Source organism: Mycetomoellerius zeteki, unplaced genomic scaffold, assembly GCF_001594055.1.
Source record: "Mycetomoellerius zeteki isolate Tzet28-1 unplaced genomic scaffold, Tzet1.0 scaffold36, whole genome shotgun sequence".
Lineage (NCBI taxonomy): Eukaryota > Metazoa > Arthropoda > Insecta > Hymenoptera > Formicidae > Mycetomoellerius > Mycetomoellerius zeteki.
Window position 1 is genome coordinate 142191 of NW_017257349.1, and position 5733 is coordinate 147923.

Genomic DNA, 5733 nt, shown 5'->3' on the forward strand with positions numbered 1-5733 from the left:
TAAAAGTATGATCCAATTAGCGCGAAGGAAACTTCCAACAGTTGCAAAACAAACGTTCTGCTGAACGCAGCCAAGGATTTGGAGCCAAAATGACGTCGAAAAGTGTAAATAGTACTTTTTCGTAACGTATATCTACACATTAAGTGCAATGTATCTAACCTAAGATCTGTTGTGTAATGGTGTAATCTGAGATCTGAGAAATATTTATGAAATAAAACGTATAACTATATATTTATGAAATAAAACGTATAACTGATTGCAGGAATGATCCAAATAATAATCAAAGTTTTTTCATTAGATTAAGAGAATTTAAGGATAATGTTTTAATATTTCCAAGCATAGAAATATATAACATTGTATACAAATGTGAGTTATTATTTAGAAGAAATGAACATAACTTTATCTCTAATAAGTTAAAACCTATAGAGTTTGTACAAATGTTTTTAAATAATTGTTGCACAAACTTTGTACCATCTTGCCACAATATTGTTTATAAACTTATTAAAACATTTGTCATAGTACGCATCCACTTTACTACTAAAAAAGGAAAATATTGATATTACGGAATCAAATACACATAGTAGTAGAAGCGTTGCTATGAAATCGTATGCAAGAACAATCGTAAATAAAAACACTGATTAATATAATTTATGATTTTCCTTTTTATTTACAAAATACATTCATACACATATGCATACGTTTTAAATGAGCCGCTTGTTGGAGCCAAAATGGTGGAATGATTGCGGTACTTTATAAATCTAATGATTTTAACATTAGCTGTTAGGCCGGAATCTACGCATTGAAGATTGAGATTGAAGATTGAAAAATTCAGATTTGACCAATCGAAACGAAAGGAGCTAAAATTTCTTTGTCCTTATTGGTCAAATTTCAATCTTCAACTTCAATCTTCAATGCGTAGTTTGATTCCTTAGGGCCACTGGCTACATTTACATCGTACATTTAGTCCGCGGCCTATACCCCAAATTCGACCTAATTTAGGTCATATTATTTAGGCCGCACGCTGTAAACACTATTATACCTGACACGACCTGTTGTAGGTCAGACCGGATTTTTTTTAGCACCCTCACCTAAAATAGATCTTCTACTTTCTTGGTGTAAACGCGCGACTGACCCGACCTAAAAGCTTCGTAGCCATTTGCTCGGTAGGACACATTCGCTCGCGAGCTCTCGTGCAGTGTGGACCGTTACAAGCCTGCGCTCTGCTTTGATCTCCCGTGCTTCCCCGGCTTTGGCCTGCTCTCCTCGCTATCTGTGCTTTCCGCTGTAAGGTTATTCTTTTCCTTTTACGCGTAAGTAAGCTCTTTTCTGCTTGCTTTCTAGGCCTTTATCCCTGCTATGCAGGAAGGAGTCTCTGCCCCGCCGGATGCCGGCGGTGGCTCGGCACCCATTAGTAACCGACTTTTTGCGCCCCTTGAGGACTTTAATTCTTTTTTCGGACGTGTGAGCGGTGATCATGACGCTGACGATAATAAGCAGCCTACGACTGCACATTCTATGCCCCCGCCTTTGTCTAATCGGCAAAAACCATCGCCGGTTATAGCATCCGCTGGTGAAAAGGCGAACATTAATCTAACGAAGAAGGGCAAGAGGGGGAGGGCCGCGCGGACCTCGACTTCGCGTGATCTCTCTCCGCCGGTTTCTACAGTTCCGATTTCTTTGTCGCGATCGCGCTCTCGCTCTCGCTCTGGATCCAGGTCTTCGTTAAGTGCATGCGGGGAATGGGAAACTAACCCTTCTTCACTTAATCATGATATTCCCATGGATATGAACAATGTTGACATGGACATTCAAACTTCGGTTTCGCGGGCTTCGCCCAAAGTTGATAGTGACAAGAAGAGGGGAAAACCTCCGAGCAAGCGTGCTCGTGGCTCGACAAATGATGATGAGGATCCCTCATCTGGGCTGCCGCTTAACGCGAACGGTAATGATAACATCAATGTGAATGCCGCCGATACCGGTCACCTTAACATAACCTATGATAAAGGAGATCGGGCCCCTTACATCGTATTCATAAGACGCAATGTCGATGGTCCTAATAATGACACACGCCTTGATCCTATTTCGGTTGCGCGAATTGTCACGCGATTCGCCAACGGAAAGATCCTAGAGGTTAAATCGGCAGGTAAGAACAAAGTGGCCGTGCACTTTGGTGACTACGCAATTGCTAATCGGGCGCTCTCGCACCCGAATATTAAGGAGGTCGGTCTCAATGCATTCATCCCTTCATTTAACATTCTCCGTACGGGTGTCATTAGAAACGTGCCTCTCGACATCTCAGAAAACGATGTGGTGAACCTCTTCTCGTCTCAGTTTAAGATATTATCGGCTAAACGTTTTAATATTAGATCTCGGAAAGACGGCGAAATTACCACTTCGCCCTCTAGATCTGTTCTAATCAAATTTCGCGGCCAATTCCTTCCACGAGCTGTTACCTTTATACATGTCAACTTCCCCGTTTATCCTTACTTTCCTAGGGTCTTAATGTGTTTCTCATGTCTCAGATACGGTCACGTCAAAGCGGATTGCAAAGGTAAGGCGCGATGTGCTCGTTGCGTAATGAAAAGTATGCTACTCTCGATGACTGCCCTCGACTTCGGCTTCCGCCCCACTGTTGTAACTGCGGGGGTGAGCACCTACCGTCTTCCCCGTCGTGTCCCTCCTATTTGAGGCAGAAACACATTTACGCTACGGCGACGTTGGAAAATATTTCGTACACTGAGGCTCGCCTCAAACTAAGTTCCACATCTCTTTCTCCTTCCTCCTCTCCCCCTCCCAACATATTTCATCCTTCCGACTTCCCTACGCTCCCACATTCCTCATCTCAGGTCCGTTCTGCTGTAAATTATAAAGATCTCAACGCTTTTGAACCAGCATACAATGCACGCTAACCCGAAACTCTAACCCATATTCCGGATCTTTCTTATGCGGCGGCTACTAGCAAGTCCTCTCCCGCCTCTACCTCTAATGGTAGTCTACAACAGCCTCCTCCTCGTGAATATCATCCGTCTTCTCACTCCTCTGCTACTCACAATCATCACAGTGTCTTGCCTCCCAACAGGGGCAGACCTATGGACCAGCGGACTTCGAACTCTCGCGATCGTCTACGCGAGGCCTATTCCTCGCTCCTTTATGCACCAAACGGCAGATTCCCTAACTTGCTTTCTTCGGGATATAGCTATCCTTCCTTTCCCACTTCATCTTCCCCTCTTGCACATTCTCCTTCTCCTTCTAATCCTCCTAAGCCTCCCCCCTCTTTCTCTCCTTCGGATTCTAACTCTAATATAAACGAAGTATCTCACCTTATCCGTTGTATTATTTCATTCTTGCTAAAGATTCTGGACTATATTCCGTCCACGTTGCTCTCTTCAATGTTCAGACCTGATTTCCATAACAGCCTCAATCTGTTCAAAGCCTTCTTGAATAGTTATGTCTAACTTACACTCTTTAAGAACGCGTACTTAACTTAGCGCTGGAACTGTCGCGGTGCCCTCGGTAAAAAGGGTAACATCGAAAAGTTGGCTGAATCCTTCGACATCTTATTTTTGGCCGAAACTTGTGTAGGTCCCCTGCATGATTTTCGTGTGCGTGGATTCGATTGTTTACGCATCGATTCCAACTCGGCCAACATTAGAGGAATGATGGTCTTTATTCATAATCCGATTATTTACTCACCTTTAGACCTTTCCTCCTTGTTCGACGACTCTTTCGAGGCTCTAGGTATATCACTCATTGTAAATAATTCTCGTTTACTTCTTATTGGTGCATACAGACATCCCAATGCTCCTGTTTCGGCTAAGGTCATCTCTTCTATTACCTCTTATTTAAATAATCATGATTACTCAATTTTGCTCAGTGATCTGAACGCTCACCACCCTATGTGGGGCGGCTCTCGCACCAACTCGGCTGGTCGCCTGCTAGGCCGATGCATTGATGACGATCACTTGGTAATACTTAATCCTTCCTTCTCCCCTACCTACATTTCTTTTTCCCCTCCTGGTTCTTCCACCATTGATCTAGCGATCGCTTCCCCGCGCATCTTCTCTCTATGCGACGCTCAAATCTTGCCAGACCTCCTGGGCAGCGATCATTACCCTGTTGAGGTTCGGATTAATTGCATGATCCATACTTCTTCAGTTTTCTCGAATAAAATAAAACTTACCAAACCTCAGTGGGATGATGTTGTACAATATCTACATAACAACGCGAATTCTATCTCTCAAGAGATCAACGATATTAATCCTGACGACCCGATCACCCAATACAATATTTTTATTGACTCTATCGTTGCCAGCTATGAACGCTTCTCTCCTTCTAAGCCTTCCCCTTCTTCTAAATCTTCACGGGCTTCTTATTCCAATCGGGGCCCTCCGCCTAACCCCTGGTGGAACCCTGAGTGTTCAGCCGCGGTGAAGCGCGTCGCAGCAACGCTCTTAAATTCTTTAGACTACACCCCACAGTGGATAACTACGTGTTTTATCGCTCCGTGGTCTCACGGACCCGTAAAACTCTTCGTAAGGCCAAGCGTGCCAGTTGGAGAAACTTTTGCGGCTCACTTGATGGCATGACTCCTACAGCGGATATCTGGCGCATGATCAAGCGCTTCCGTAATCGCCGGCTTGTGCCTTGCAATTCGCCTGCTCTTAACAGGTGCGCTGACATCTCTCAATCTATTGAGGACGCCATTGATAAATTGTGCCCCCCTTCCTGTCCTCCTCCTACCCCTTCATTTCCTTTGCCATATTGTGATAAATTTACCTGGCTCGACAATCCCTTTACTCTCAATGAACTTCGAACTGCTCTCCAATCAGTAAAATCCTCCTCCAGCCCCGGCCTGGACAGGATTGACTATCGCATTATAAAAGCTTTCCCCATGATGCTCCTGCTTGCGCTACTATCTATCTACAACAATCTTTTTCGTCGCTCCATTTTCCCCTCTCAATGGTCCCACTCTCTGATACACCTTCTACCTAAGCCTAATAATAGTGGTGTTTGCCTCATTTCCCTCACTTTCTGCTTTCTCAAGATTATGGAGAAAATGATTCTAAACCGGCTTTATTGGCTAATCGAGGCTCCTCCTTCCGATCTCCTACCCAACAACCAATTTGGCTTCAGGAAATTTCGATCCTGTCAAGATAACCTCACAGCCCTAGCTGCCAGCATTCACCTGGGCTTCCTAAATAAGCAAGCTACGGTAGCGGTCTTCGTCGACATTAAGTCGGCTTTCGACAATGTTCTACCTCATATTCTCTTACAAGATCTTCGAGATTTAGACTTCCCTCCGCTTTTACTATCTTTCATTTCCAACCTCATCTCCCTTCGTACGGTTCAGTTTATTAGCCAGGGTACTATCTCTGAGCCTAGAACCTCGTTTAAAGGCACTCCACAAGGCTCTGTTCTTAACCCTACGCTCTTCAACCTCTACTTAAGAGGTGTAAATGATGCGCTTCATCCTGAACTCCTTCAATTTGCCGACGATATCGTTATTTTCTCTTCATCAGAAGATATCAGGTCGGCATTACAATCTGTTGAACTTTCCCTTCAGGGACTGGAAGTCTTTCTGCAAGAGCGCGGCCTTGAGATCTCACGGCCTAAAACGCGGCTCATGATCTTCTCTAATAAGAGGTCTACAACGCATATGAACTACTCTATCTCTTTCCAGAATCAGCACATTTTACCCTCTCCTACTGTTCGCTTCCTCGGCGTGCTACTGGA